Genomic DNA, 16,068 nt, shown 5'->3' with positions numbered 1-16,068 from the left:
TATTTAGAATATTTTTTCATTATTACATAATTCATGATTTTCCACACTACACTTCTATCCTCACTCCAGGACTGACAAGCAATTCCACTGGGAACATTTTTTTTGAACATATATCATTGTTCAAAATATATTTCCACACTATTTATATTTGCAATAGAGTTATCTTTTAATGTCAATACCCCAATCATACATCAATTGAATGACATGATCAATCATATGTTTCTCTTATGCTTTTATACTCCCACAGTTCTTTTCCTGAATATGGATAGCATTCTTTCTCATAAGTTCCTTGGAGTGCCCAGGATCATTGCATCATGACTAATAAAAAAGTCTATTATATTCAATTGTGACACAAAGTATCAGTCTCTGTGTACAATGTTTTCCTGGTTCTGTTCTTTTTGCTCTGCATCAATTCATTTTTTTTAACATTTAATAATTTTTATTTTTTAGAAAAGTTAAAATGGTTACATGATTCATGCTCCTACTTTCCCCTTCACCACCCCACACCCCCACCCACCCATGGCCGATGCACATTTCCACTGGTTTTATCATGTGTCATTGATCAAGACCTATTTCCAAATTGTTGATAGTTGCATTGGTGTTGTAGTTTCGACTCTACATCCCCATTCATGTCAACCACAACCCATGCGTGCAAGCAGTTGTTTTTCTTACATGTTTCCTCTCCTGAAATCCTTCCTCTGAATGTGGGTAGCATTCTTTACCATAAATCCTTCAGAACTGTCCTGTGTCATTGCATTGCTGCTAGCTAGTACAGAAGTCCATTACATTTGATTTTACCATAGTATATCAGTCTCTGTGTACAATGTTCTTCTGGCTCTGCTCCTTTCACTCTGCATCAATTCTTGGAGGTCTTTCCACTTCACCTGGAACTCCTCCAGTTTATTATTCCTTTGAACGCAATAGTATTCCATCACCAGCATATACCACAATTTGTTCAGCCATTCCCCAATTGAAGGGCATACCCTCCTTTTCCAGTTTTTTGCCACCACAAAAAGTGCAGCTATAAATATTTTCATACAAGTCTGTTTATTTATGATCTCTTTGGGGTACAAAGCCAGCAATGCTATGGCTGGATTGAAGGGCTGGCACTCTTTTATCGCTCTTTGGGCATAGTTCCAAATTGCCATCCAGAATGGTTGGATCAATTCACAACTCCACCAGCAAGACATTAATGTCCAAATTTTGCCACATCTCCTCCAAGATTCATTACTCTCCCCTTCTTTCATTTTAGCCAATCTTCTAGATTTGAGGTGGTACCTCAGAGTTGTTTTGGTTTGCATTTCTCTAATTATTAGAGATGTAGAACACTTTCTCATGTGCTTATTGATACTTTCGATTTCTTTATCTGAAAATTGCCTATTCATGTCCCTTGCCCATTTATCAATTGGGGAATGGCTTGATTTTTTATACAACTGATTTAACTCCTCATATATTTGATTTATTAGACCCCTGTCAAAGTTTTTTATTCTAAAGATTTTTTTTCCCAAATCATTTTTTCCCTTCTGATTTTGGTTACTTTGTTTTTGTTTGTACAAAAGCTTTTTAGTTTAATATAATCAAAATGATTTATTTTACATTTTTAAATTTTCTCTAACTCTTGCTTGGTTTTAAAATCTTTCCTTTCCCAGATATCTGACAGGTATACTATTCTGTGTTCACTTAACTCATTTATAGTTTTCCTCTTCATATTCAAGTCATTTGCCCATTCTGAATTTATGTTGGTGTAGGGTGTGAGATGTTGGTCTAAACCTAATCTCTTCCATATTGTTTTCCAAATTTCCCAGCAGTTTTTGTCAAATACTGGATTCATGTCCCAAAAGTTGGGCTCTTTGGGTTTATCATACACTGTCTTACTGATGTCACTTACCCCAAGTCTATTCCACTGATCCTCCCTTCAGTGTCTTAGCCAGCACCATACCGCTGCTTTATAGTATTGTTTAATATCTGGTACTGCTAGACCACCTTCCTTCACAATTTTTTAAAATTTTTTCCTTGATATTCTTGATTTTTGTTATTCCAAATGAACTTTGTTATAGTTTTTTTCTAATTCAGTAAAAAAGTTTTTAGGTAATTTTATAGGTAGGGCACTAAATAGGTAAATTATTTTGGGTAGAATGGACATTTTTATTATGTTAGCTCATCCTACCCATGAGCAATCAAGATTTTTCTAATTGTTTAGATCTAGTTTTAATTGTTTGGAAAGTGTTTTGTAGTTGTGCTAATATAATTCCTGTTTTTGATTTGATAGATAGATTCTTAAGTATTTTATATTATCTAGGGTGATTTTAAATGGTGTTTCTCTTTCTACCTTTTGCTGCTGTGATGTGTTGGAAATATATAGAAATGCTGATGGTTTATGTGCATTTATTTTGTATCCTGCAACTTTGCTAAAATCATTGATAATTCTGCAAGCTTCTTAGTTGATTCTCTAGTATTTTTTAAGTATACCATCATATCATCTTCAAAGAGTGATAGCTTAGTCTCCTCATTGCCTATTTTGATACCTCAATTTCTTTTTCTTCTCTAATTGCTACTGCTAGTGTTTCTAGTACAATGTTAAATAATAGAGGTGATAATGGGCATCCTTGTGAAAGAGCAGACAAACTTTTAAAGCCCTTAGGGCATAATTCCAAATTGCCCTCCATAATGTTTGAATTAATTCACAGCTCCACCAGCAAATCCCCTGACATTTATCAGTTTCCTTTGCTGCCACATTGGCCAATTTGCCAATTTGCTAGGTATAAGGTTGTACCTCAGAGTTCTTTTCATTTGCATTTTTTAAATCAGGAATTATTTAGAAAACTTTTTGATGTGCTTATTGATAGTTTTGATTTCTTCATCTGAGAACTGCCTATTCATATCCCTTGACAATTTGTTGATTGGAAATGGCTTGATTTTTTTTTTTGTAAATTTGACTTCATTTCTTATATAGTTGGGAAATTAAACTTTTGTCAGAGAGTTTTGTTATAAAAATGTTCTCCCAGTTTGTTGTATTCCTTCTAATTTTGATTACATTGGTTTAGTTCGTAGAAAAAGTTTTAATTTGATGTAACCAAAATCATTCATTTTACATTTTATAATGTTCCCTATCACTTCTTTGTCTTAAATTCCTTCCTTACCCACCCATTTGACAGGTATACTATTTTATGTTCACCTAATTTTTTCTTAATTTCATTACCTATATTGAAGTCATTTATGCATTTTGAATTTATCTTCATTTTAAGCCATTGATGTAGACCTGATTTTTCCCATACTGTTTTCCAATTTTCCCCATAGTTTTTGTCAAATAGTAAGTTCTGGTGCTAAAAGTTGGGGTCTTTGGGTTTATTGTATATTACCTTACTGAGGAAATGTACCCCAAGATTATTCCATTGGTCCTCCCTTCTGTCCCTTAGCCAGTACCATATTGTTTTGATGTCCCCTGCTTTATAGTACAGTTTAAGATCTTTTACTGCTATTCACCCATCCTTAACATTTTCTTTTTTCATTATTTCTCTTGATATTCTTGAGTTCTTGTTCTTCCTGATAATTTTCATTTTATTTTTTTCTAATTCTATAAAAAAGTTTTTTGGTAGTTTGATAGGTATGGTACTTTAATTTGGTGGTGTTGTCATTTTTATTATGTTAGCTCCTCCTACTCATGAACATATACTGTTTTTCCAGTTCTTTAGATCTACTTTAATTGTGTGAAAAATGTTTTGTTGTTGTGTTCATATAATTCTTGTGTTTGTCTTGGTAGGTAAATTCCTAAATATTTTACATTGTCAAGAGTGATTCTAATGGAGTTTCTTTTTCTAACTACTGCTGCTGAATTTTGTTAGTAATATATAGAAAAGCTGTTGATTTTTATGGGTTTATCTTGTACTCTGCAACTTTGCTAAAGTAGTTATTTCCACTAGTCTTATAGTTGATTTTCTAGAATTCTTTACATATACCATCATATCATCTGAAAAGAGCAATGTTTAGTCTCCTCATACCTAGTTTAATGCCTTCAATTTCTTTTCTTATCTAATTACTACTGCTAGTGTTTCTACTTCAATATTAAATAACAGAATAACAGAGGTAATGAGCGTCCTTGCTTCACTCCTGGCCTTATTAGGAAGGCTTCTAACTTGTCCCCATTTTAGATGATACTTGCTGATGTTTTTAAATCTATACTGTTTATTATTTTGAGGAACTGCCCTTCTATTACTATATTTTCTAGTGTTTTCAATAGGATTGAATACAATATTTTGTTTTTTTTCTGCATCTATTGAGATAATCATGTGATCTCTGTTGGTGTGATTATTGATGGTGAATTATGTGGATGATTTTCCTAATATTAAACCATCCTTGCATTCCTGGTATGAATGTCACCTAGTCCTAGTGGCTAAACCTTGTAATTAATTAACTTGCTGGAATCTTTTTTCTAGTATTCAGTTTAAGATATTTGCATCTATGTTCATTAAGGAGATTGATCTGTAGTTTTCTTTCTCTGTGTTTGATCTACCAAGCATTGGATTCGATACCATATTTATGTCTTAACAAGAATTTGGTAAGATTCCTTCTTTGCTTATTTTCTCAAATACTTTGTATAGTATTGGGGTTACTTCTTCTTTAAATAGAATTCACTTGTGAAACCATATGACCCTGGGGATTTTTTCGTGGGAAGTTACTTAATGATTTATTTAATTTCTTTTACTGAGAAGCAATGATTTATATGTTTATTTCCACTTCTGTTAATCTAGAAAATTCATATTTTTGTAAATATTCACTAATTTCCCCTAGATTGTCATATTTATTGCCATATAATTCAGTAAAATAGTTCTTACTTATTGCCTTAATTGCCTCTTCATTAGAGGCAAGATCACCTTTTTCATCTTTGACACTCAATTTCATTCTCTTCTTTCTTTTTTTTATTAAATTAACAAGTGTTTTATTAATTGTATTTGTTTTTTAAAGTACAAACTTCTAGTCTTATTTGTTAGTTTAATAGTTCTTTTACTTTCAACTTTATAAATTTTTCCTTTATTTTTTTTTGGATTTCCAAATTAGTTGATCTCCTCCCTTTCTGTTTTGTTGGAACAGGCACTCAGAGATATAAATTTTTCCCCTGAGTACTGCTTTTGCTACATCCCATAGGTTTTGATATGATGCCTACTCATTTTTATTCTCTTTAATGAAGATCGTAATTGTTTCTATGATTTCTTTTTTGACCCACCAGTTTTGAAGAATTAGCTTATTTAATTTCTAATAAATTTTAAATTTACCTTTCTATGTAGCTTTGTTAAATATTCTTTTTCCATTCTGTTCTGAAAAAAATTGTAATTTTTATTTATGCTTTTTCTGCATTTTTTGCAATATTTCTATGACTTACTACGTAGTTGATCTTTGTATATCTACCATGTACTATTGAGAAGAAGGTATATTCCTTTTTATTCCTATTCAGTTTTCTCCAGATATTTATTAACTCAAATTTTTCTAGCATTTAATTTATTTCTCTTACTTCTTTCTTATTTTTTTTGGTTCAATTTATCTAGTTCTAAAAGGTATTGGGTGAGATCCCCCACTAGTATGATCATAATATCTATTTCCTCTTTGAGCTGCTTTAAATTTTCATTTCGAAATCTAGATGCTATGCCATTTGGTGAAAAAATATTTAGTAATGATTTTACTTCATTGTTTATAGTACCCTTTAACAGAATGTGATTTCCTTCCTAATCTCTTTTACTCTGATAATTTCTACTTTATCTTTGTCTGGTATCACAATTGCTACTCCTGCTTTCTTTACTTTAGATGATGCATAAGAAATTCTTCTCCAGTCTTTTACCTTGAATCTATGTTTCAAATGTGTTTCTTGTAAACAACATATAGTAGGATTCTGGTATTTTTTCCACACTGCTATCCACTTCTATTAAATGGGTAAGTTCATCCCATTCACATTCAGTGTTATGATTACTAACTGTGTATTGCCCTCAATCATATTGTCTCCTTTAAATCCTGTTCTGTTCCCTATATCTTTGTTCCTACTCACTAGTTTTGTAATGGTTTTGCATTTTGTCACCGGCCCCTGCAATTTCCTCCTCCCTCCAATTACTTCCCTCTTCCATTATTTTATTCCCTTCCTCCTTCTCTGTGGGGTAAGATAGAATTCTATACCCTGTGAGTATGCTTGTTTTACCTTCTGTGAGCCCTTTGTGATGAGAGTAAAGTTTAAGCATTGCCTTTCACCATCCTTATCCTGCCATCTCTATAATGATTTTTCATGAAACTTTATGTTATATAATTTACTTCTTTCTATCTTCCTTTCCCTTTTCTCACAGTGGAACCCTCTTTTTAAGTCCTTGATTGATTTTTTTTACATATAATTCATATGTATACATATCACATTATGATACATACATATTCTATATCATCACATTTACATATATGTCATATAATCACAATCATTTTACTTCTACAATTTCTTTCTGACTAAATTCCTTCTGTCTCCTTTAGTATTAAGAGTAATTTTTGAGAATTATAGAAATCTTTTTCCATGTAGACATATAAACAATTTGAAATTAATGAGTCTCTTAATTTTTCTCTTTCTTATTTATCTTTTAGGGCTTCTCTTGTGAATTGTGTTTGGGCTTCAAAATTTTTGTTTGTCTGGCTTAGGAATTCTTAGAATCTTCTATCTCATTGAATGACCATTTTTTCCTGTGAAATAATATACTCAGATTTGCTTGATAGGTGATTCTGGGTAATAACTCCAGATCTTTCACCATCCTGCTCTTGAATTTAGTTATTATATTCCTGGAAGTTTTCATTTGAGGATTTCTTTCTGGAGGGGATGTATGAATTCTTTCAACTTCAATTTTATTTTCTTTTACAAGGATCTCTGGGCAATTATCTTTGATAATTTCTTGTAATATGATATCCAAGGTTTTTTCTTGATCATGGTTTTCAGGTAGTCCAATAATTCTCAAATTATCTCTCCTAGATCTATTTTCTAGGTCACTTGTTTTTATAATAATGTATTTTATGCATTCCTCTATTTTTCATTCCTTTGATTCTGCTTTATTTTTGCTTGATTTATCATGAAATCATTAGTTTCTAGATGGTCAGTTCGGATTTTTAAGGCCTAATTTTCCTCTGTCCACTTTTGGTTCTCCTTTTTCAAATGGCCCATTTCATCTTGAATCACTTTCATTTCCCCTTGCAACACTTTTATTTCTCTTTCCCACACTTCCTCTGTCTCTCTTAATTGGTTTTTCAAGTCATTTTTTAATTCTTTCAGAATCTATGTCCAATACATATTTTTCTTTGGGTCTTTTCATGTGTTTCCTTTGATTTCACTATTCCCTTCTGTGTCTGCAACTTGCTTTTTGTCTCCATAAAAATTCTTGAGAGTTGCTTTTTTGTTGTTTGCTAATTTTCATATCTAATTATAGGTAGGCTCGTGTGTGTGTGTGTGTGTGTGTGTGTGTGTGTGTGTGTGTGTGTGTGTGTGTGTGTGATGTAATGGTCTGAGGGCTGAGAGCCTCCTCCCCCTTATGATTCAATTGACTCTTGTGATGTTGATAGTTTAAAGACTTACTTCAAGCTTAGATGTAAACTTTTGATTTCACTCTGATATTGATCAGGTCAGGGACTGATCAAATTGTAGTCTCAAACTTAGTCTTATGTTTTTGGCTTTACTGTGTACTTGATCCAATCAGGCACACCCTTGATTGACCAGTCTTGGTGATCTGCCCTGGGCTTTAGGCAAAAAGATCAGTACTTAGTACTATCATCCATCACAAATTGTGAATTAAGTCTTTGTCCCAAGCCCAGACTATAATTCCCTGGGCTGAGGCTCTGGACTTCTCCAAAGGTTTGAAATTTCAAGGGGTATGGGTTGTCTTGTACCTCTATTTTCTCAAGCTGAGTCTCAAGATCTAGATATTGGCTCAGGCATAGATTCCCAAACCTTGGACAGCAGATAAGGAGTGGTAGAGTGTGGTTTGCTCTTGGCTTTCTCTTCCCTCTTTGCCACAACTTCTTGCTGGATCTGCTTTCATTTCACCCCAGTGCCCTAGCTGTCTGTCACTTACCTTTTTTTTCTTGAATGTTTTTACATAGTGAAACCAAATGGTTTCATAGAGCTGCTGAGGATTACTCCTTCATCTTGGCTCTGCCTCCAGAAGTTAAATGCCATATCATTTAAGTAAAATAATCTGCATTTTGCTGCTATTGCTGATGTTGGAACCTCTCCATTAGAAATTATAGATTAATCAACATATTTTGCTAAAATTCATATAGTACTCTTCCAAAAAATACCTATTATACATGCAGTATAAAGGAAAACTCCTTGTATATTTAATTATATATAATAGATATTTAATTGTAACATAAAATGCCCCTACTTAATGAAATAAACTAAACAAATATTAATTAGCTGCATGCCATGTTCAGTACTTTGTAAGGACTGCTCAGTCAGTTTCAGTGATAAATGGTTGTCAAGTCCACTGGGGATTATCTGTTTGGGGGGCCAAGTTGTAAGAATACAGATGGACTCAGGAGGGCTTATGGGAATGAAGTGGTCAATGGCAATTTTATTGAGGGGTGGCATGATATTTACAGAGAAAATGATGTATATAAGAGAATTAGGTAATATTTATACAGAAACAGTAATAGGTAATGATTCACAAGGTAAGTATAATGAACATAGACTACTTTGGTGATCACAGACAAAAGTTTTCTACATGTAGTGGATCAATATGTCAATGTATGATTGCCCACCTAGGTTTGGTACTTTGATGGGTGACTCCCTAACCAGACTCCTAATGAATTTCTTGCCCAAGTGGTTTCTTTGCAGGATATCTGTTAACTTGAGAGAAGAATGGTTTGGGTTCAAGCTAAGGAGAGAGATTACATGTCTTACTGCTTCTAAGTTAATGCCTTCCCCAGAGACCTTGCATTCTGGGGTTCACTCCCACTACTGGGGGCTACAAATGGTCACTTATATTATGGAGCTTAATGTCTAGTAGAATAGTAAAGTTTGTACAAATTTAACTATAAGAGATAAATACATTAGAGAGATTCAAAACCAAAAAGCATGGATTTATTATTAACTGATGTAAAAAGAAAGGCTTTAAGCCAGAGGTAGCATTTATTTTGGGATTTAAAGAATATATTGCAAGTCAAAAGAAGACAAGGAAGAGGGAAAACATTCTAAGCATAAAGGTGAAAATGGCATGAGAAGGTGAAAGTATAATTTTTATTAAAGGAAAATAAATCATTTATTCCAGTTATATTATAGAGTACTTGAACTGAAGAAATGAAAGATAAGACTAAAAATCCTAAGTTGTAGAACACCTTGAATGTTAGAAAGAGGAATTCGAATTTTATGTACTAGTCAAAATATGGCAATAGACAGGGGGAGTTTTAGAACTTTTTTTATGAGCTAAGGTATAATATGATCAAATTAATATATGAGGAAAATTAATTTTGGCATATTCAAATGGCCAAGTAGAAATTGGAAGATTTTGGGGGATTATTCTAATTGTCCCAGGTTTGCTAATGAGATTGCATAGCTAATGGAAACAAAGACAGAAAAGCTGCTTATGGGGTTGATGAAATCTGGTAACTAGATGTAAGAGATGATGGAAAAGAAAAAAAATCCACATAATTTTCCAAAGAAAATTTTCTGCAGCCTAGTCAATTGGTGAAAGTGGCTCTACTTTTATTATTTTATCATCTCAGGGGCACTGATTCATCTATTACTCAGGCTGTCCATCTATGTTCTCAATACATAATTGTCCTCCCTTCTTTAACATCACTGTTCATATCTTTTATAGTACTTGGATAAAAATTTTGTTTCTCAAAGATATGATAAAGTAGGAACCTCATGAAGTAGCAATTGCTTGTTTTTATTCTCTAATGCTCTTGCATAAGTTTTAACACTGGAATAAAGATTGAAGAAACTGAGTGTTCAAGTTAATAAAGAAAGATAGGTTTATTATTAGAGGGCCAAATCCCACAATAAACCCAGACTGCTGGTTAAAACCAAAAGACCCCAAGTACTGTGAGAGATCTTCCTATATATCCCAAAGAATTAGACAACTTTTATACTAGTACAAAAATAATTCAGGACAGTGATAAAAATAGAGAGATGTGGATTTGTTTAAGTAATCAGGAAATATTCCTTATTTGTAGAAGAAATCACTTGATAGACATGCAGGAATGGAGAGCCTAAAGATGAAGTCCCAAGTTAGAGGCCATGATTGCTAAGGGTGCATAATATAGGAAATTTGAAGGTTAAGGCTCACAGTAAGGTGATACTTAGGCCTATGAGGCCAAAGTTAAGGAAGATATTTACTTAATTTACAACCTTAATATTTATAGTAAAATAATCACAAACCTATTAATATTATCTCTTATGATAGCATTAATTACCTCATCTTAACATCACAATTATGATTATCTCAAAACTACTGCGAATGTTAAAATCTAATCCTCATATGAGGTTGTAGAGGATTTTTTTACCCACAATGCTATAATTAGAATAGATTTTACTATAATTGTTAATATCTTATTAAAATGTTAATATTTTAGGGGTGGAGACAAGATGGCAGAGCCTTCTGAATCTCCCTCCAACCAATCATTAAAAGTGTCTCCAAAGGACAGAAATCAAAACCAGAGGAATAAATGGGTTCTCCCACTGGACTGAGCATTAAAGGGAGTCTTTAACTGAGTGTTCAATTTGGTGGGTATTCCCACACTATAAGGGGGCGAAACTGCACTAATTAAAGTGCAAGCTGGACTCCCTTCCCCCACACCACTTACTGTGCTAAAGTTAGAGTGAGGGCCAGGTGTTATGGTAAATGAATAAATAGCTCTGTGAGTTAACTAACAGAATAACAAAACAAGTGACAAATAACTCCAGGGTGGTTTGGTAAGGAGAGGAATAGGGAATGGAAGAGAGAGGGAAACCACCAGGAGAAGCTGCAAGGGTCATCTCAGTGGGTTCTTGTTTTCAGATGCCAGGTTTGTCTGGGAAAGGAGAAGAATAAAGAAAGTCTGTATAAAAGGGTTTTAATAACAAATTAGGATAGGGAGTGAAGGGAAGTAGGAAAACCTGCCACTTAAGTCAAAAGGTAACTCAGGGAATGGAGGGATGGTGTTGACTACTCTGAACATTGAATCTACCAGCAGATTGAGTATGGCATGGCTGGCTTGTCAGGGGTAAGGGTATCTCATGAAACTGTCCTTGGATGTTCTCTAGATGTCTCTGGTCCCAGGAACCTCTGATTAAACAGCAAGATATAATCCAAGTGGAAAGTCAGGGAGATAGGATTATTTGTGTGTGTCCACCAGTAGCACAGATAAAAAAAACTGTCTCAACCTGTAACTTCACTGTTCTTGATTGAAGATCTTGTATTCAGGTCCAAGGAGCAACTCCAAAGTACTGAGATCCCAAACACCACATAGGCCCACCCAGACAGCTGTTTACCAAGCTAACAACTGCCAACAACTTCCAATTCCATAGTCACTGTGTGCAAATCCCCTCTGTGGCAGAATTCCAAGTTTGGAATTCCAAGCTCTTGCCAGATTGCCAGCCAAGTCTGCTAACTAAATCTCTAATTTATATGTTCTTGAAAACACAGGGAAATCTCTAAATTCTCAGGGAATAGCTGAAAGCAACCACAGATTTACCCCTGAGGGCACTGCCTGACCTTGACAGTGAGGCTTGAGAATAAAGAGCACAGAGCTTGGAAAGCAGAGTGTTGAGCTAAGGAAGAAACACAGCTGGCCACAGTTGAGGCAGTAGGAGATGGGAAGATAGCCAAAACACACAGTGCAGCTGGACATATAAGCTATGGAAACTAAAGAAGACAGCCTCAGGACAAAACACTTCAAGTATCTCTACACAAAGGATATCACTGATCTACCTACCCTCACTCAGGCTTCTGACAGGGAAGGGAAGATATCACCAAGGCAAAACCTTACTAGACAGAAGCTAAGAAAGCAATGACAACCAATGTGCAGGAACCATAATCCACTAGTAGTAAAAGGAACAAGAAACAGCAAAAAAAGCTCTTTGCCCTCTATAATTTCTATCGAGAAAAAAGAGCAAAATATAGAAGCAAAAGCAGAGAATGAAAAAGAAGCAAAGTCATCCAAACTTTAAAAAAATGAAAATTGATCACAGGCTCTCAAGCAACTCAAAAAGGAGTTGAAGAACCAAGCAATAAAAATAGAAGAAAAATGAGAAGAAAAGTGGGGAAAATAAATGAAAGTAATACAAAAAATAGCAGCTTAGAAGACAAATTTGACCATATGGAAAAAAGAAATACAAAAATCAAATTAAGTAACAAATTGGAGACCGGAATTGACCTGCTAGAAGCCATGAAAAGCAGGATAGCCCAAACTGAAAGAATATCAAAAGATCAAAGCTGAGAATCAGTCTTTAAAGACTGGAATTGGGCAAATAGAAGCTAATGATCTCATAAGACAGCAATAATTAATAAAGCAAAATCAAAATAATGAAAAAGATAGAAGGAAACATGAAATATCTCATCAAAAAGATGACTGGCCTGGAAAACAGGGGGCAGCTGGGTAGCTCAGTGGAGTGAGAGTCAGGCCTAGAGACAGGAGGTCCTAGGTTCAAACCCGGCCTCATCCACTTCCCAGCTGTGTGACCCTGGGCAAGTCACTTGACCCCCATTGCCCACCCTTACCAATCTTCCACCTATGAGACAATACACCGAAGTACAAGGGTTTAAAAAAATTTATAAAAAAAAAAAAAAGATGACTTGCCTGGAAAACAGATCCAGGAGAGGCAATTTGAGAATTATTGGTCTACTGGAAAGCCTGGAACAAAATAAAAACCTTGACATCATATTATAAGAAATTATCCAAGAACACTGCCCTAATATTCTTGAACAAGAGGGCAAAATAGACATTGAAAGGATAAACAGATCACCACCTACATTGAATCTCCAAAAGACAACCCCAGGAATGTTATAGCCAAATTCAAGACCTTCCAAGCCAAGGAAAAGATACTGCAAGTGGAAAGAAAGAGACAATTCAGATACCAAGGGGCCCTATTCAGGATTACACAGCAACTGACAGCTTACATACTAAAGGAACTCAAGGTTTGTAATATGATATTCAGAAAGGCAAGAGAATTGGGTTTACAACCAAGAATTACCTACCCATCAAAATTGACAATATACTTTCAGAGGAAAGTATGGGCATTTAATAAAATAGAATATTTCCAATCATTCCTAAAGAAAAGATCAGAACTAAATGGAAAATGTGATGTCTAAGTACAAAATTCAGGACACTCATAAAAAGCTAAATGAGAAAGAGGGGAAAAAAATTAAGGGCCTTCATAAGGTCAAACTGATTATATTCCTATATGAAAAAATGGTATCTGTAACTCTTAAAAATTGTTTTCATTATCATAGCAGATAGAAGAAATATTTAAAATGATACTTAAAGAAATGGGTGTGTGTGTAAGGATGGTATTTGTGTAAGGTGGATGGGACAGGAGGAGCCAGAGAAGAAGTGGCTGACAGTTGGTGACAGTTAAGAACAGAGTGATTCTAGGAAAATGCTCAGAAGGAGGAAGAAGGAGGAGGTGGTCTTTCAGTGAAGGTCCTCTGAGGAAGGAGGAGAGGTTCCAAGGAGGATATCCCAGCTTGGATCCAGTCCTGAGGGGTTCCTGAGAATCTTTCTTTGGACATTGAAACACTGATTCCCTGGTCAAAGGCATCCTATTGGTTCTCACCCATCAAGACTTCAATTATAGAGTCAGCTAAGTTTTGGGACTCCATTTTGGGAGCAACCTCTTAGGCTCCATCTCCCATTACCCAACCTTGCTGAGAGACCCTTTCCAGTTCAAATTGCAATTATAGAAAAGGATAGAAATATGAAATAGAAATAGAAACTGAAGGAGAAGAGGCAAAGGGGGACACGTAGGAGTGGGAACTCCAAAGGTTCCCACCTGAGTGACAGATCCCATAGAAATAGAGAAGAGGGCACCCCCAAATCCCTCTGCCCTTCACCCCTTTTCCCAACCCCTAAATTGCAAATATTAAAAGCCATTCCTTAGTCAGATAGTGTTTCAGAGTGCCTGAGTGACAACGATGGGGAGGGGAATCACAGCTTGGTCTGGCTGCCTCCATCTTGAAGCCAGAGCACCCTCTGTGAAGTTGACTGACTTCGGGGGTGACTTGTGTGAATTCCACTCTCATTCAGAATTAGATTGGGGTGCCACATACCTCATCTTATAGGGAAGCCTTGCCCCCAACTCCTGTGGGGTGGCATGACCATCCTCCCCCAGTTTTGGGGTGATACCCCCTCAAAGTCTCCCAGGGTATATTTGGTGGAAGGGGAGAGCAGAAGAGATTCTCGCCTCATAGACTCTCTCTCTGCCCTCTAACATAACTTTGGTTATTGGTTCTGTCATTCTTATGGAGGGGAGACAAAAAGAGGATGTCACTAAGAGAATCTCGAAGGTAGAAGTAAAATAGAATAAATTATACCTCATAAAGAGGTGCATGGAGAGGGAGGAAGAATACTATTATAAGAAGGGGAGTTAATATGTAATATTTAAATATTACCCTCAGTGGAATCAGTTATGAGAGGGAAGAATAGCAAGATCTATTGGGGTATAGAATTCTCTCTTACCCTATAGAGAAATTGAATGGGAATAAGGAAGGGCCGGTGTGGGAAGGGGGGTATTAAAAGGGAGGATTAATAGACTTTAAAGAGAAATAAGAGTAAAATAAGAAGGGAGGTGGTAGGAAGGAAAGTAAAATTAGGATAGGGGAAAGGAGGAAAGATTAAAAGCAAAACACTGGGGTGGAAGGAAATAATGAAAGAAGAAAGGGCAGGACTAAAAAAAGGAAATCAAAATAATGGGTAATACACAGTTTGTAATCATAACTCTGAATGTGAATTGGATGAACTCACCCATAAAAGAGAAGTAGATAGCAGAGTGGATTAAAAACCAAAATCCTACCATATATTGTCTATAAGAAATACACAAACTAAAGGTAAGAGGCTGGTGCAGAATTTATTGGGCATTAACTGAGAAAAATAAGGCAGGAGTCACAATAATGATATCTGACAAAGTCAAAGTAAAAATAGATCCAATTAAAGGAAATTAGGAAGGTAATTACATCCTGAAAAAAGGTAGTATAGACAATGAAGAAATATAAGTACTCAACATGTATGCACCAAATGTAAAAGCAACCAGATTTTTAAAGGAGAAACAATTGGAGCTTAAGGAGGAAAGAAATAGTAAAACTATACTAGTTGGAGACCTCAACCTTCCTTTATCAGATCTAGATAAATCAAACCAAAAAATAAGTAAGAAAGAAGTAAGAGATGTGAATGAAGTCTTAGAAAAATTAGATTTAACAGATACGTGGAGAAAAATGAATAGGGAAAAAAGACTATGCCTTCTTTTCAGCAGCACATGATATATTTAATACATTTACAAAGACTAACCATATACTAGGACATAAAAACATTGCAAACAAATGCAGAAAAGCAGAAATAATAAGTGCAACTTTTCAGAACATAATGATTCAGATCAAAACCAATTAAGACCAAATTGGAAATCCTAAAAACAAATGGAGAAATAAATTAAATTCAAAGTAAAAGAACCATTGAACTAATAAATAAGAGTAGGAGCTCATATTTTGGAAAAAATAAAGTATTGGTTAATAAAATTAAAAAAAGAAAGAAGAGAATAAAATTAACAGTATCAGAAATGAAAAGGATGATCTCACCTCTAATAAAGAGAAAATTAAGGAATTTATTAAGAGCTATTTCTCCCAATTATATGACAATAAGTATGGAAATCTCATTGAAATAGATGAAATTTACCAAAATATAAATTGCCTATATTAATAGAAGAGGAAATAGAATACTTAATATCTCATATCAAAAAAGAAAATGAACAAGCCATCAAAGAATTCCCTAAGAAAAAAATCCTAGGACCAGATGAATTCACAAGTGAATTCTATCAAACACTAAAAGATTGATTAATCCCAATAATCTACAAACTATTTCACAAAGTAGGCA

General features: G+C 34.6%; 1 pseudogene; it reads right to left on the bottom strand.

Moving 5' to 3' along the window:
* The window catches only part of LOC123241676, a 66,109-nt pseudogene that overhangs the window by 35,994 nt on the left and 14,047 nt on the right, over nt 1–16,068 (bottom strand).

The sequence above is a fragment of the Gracilinanus agilis genome, chromosome 3, assembly GCF_016433145.1.
Source record: "Gracilinanus agilis isolate LMUSP501 chromosome 3, AgileGrace, whole genome shotgun sequence".
NCBI classification, from domain to species: Eukaryota; Metazoa; Chordata; class Mammalia; order Didelphimorphia; family Didelphidae; genus Gracilinanus; species Gracilinanus agilis.
This window is presented reverse-complemented; position numbering and strand designations above follow the sequence as displayed.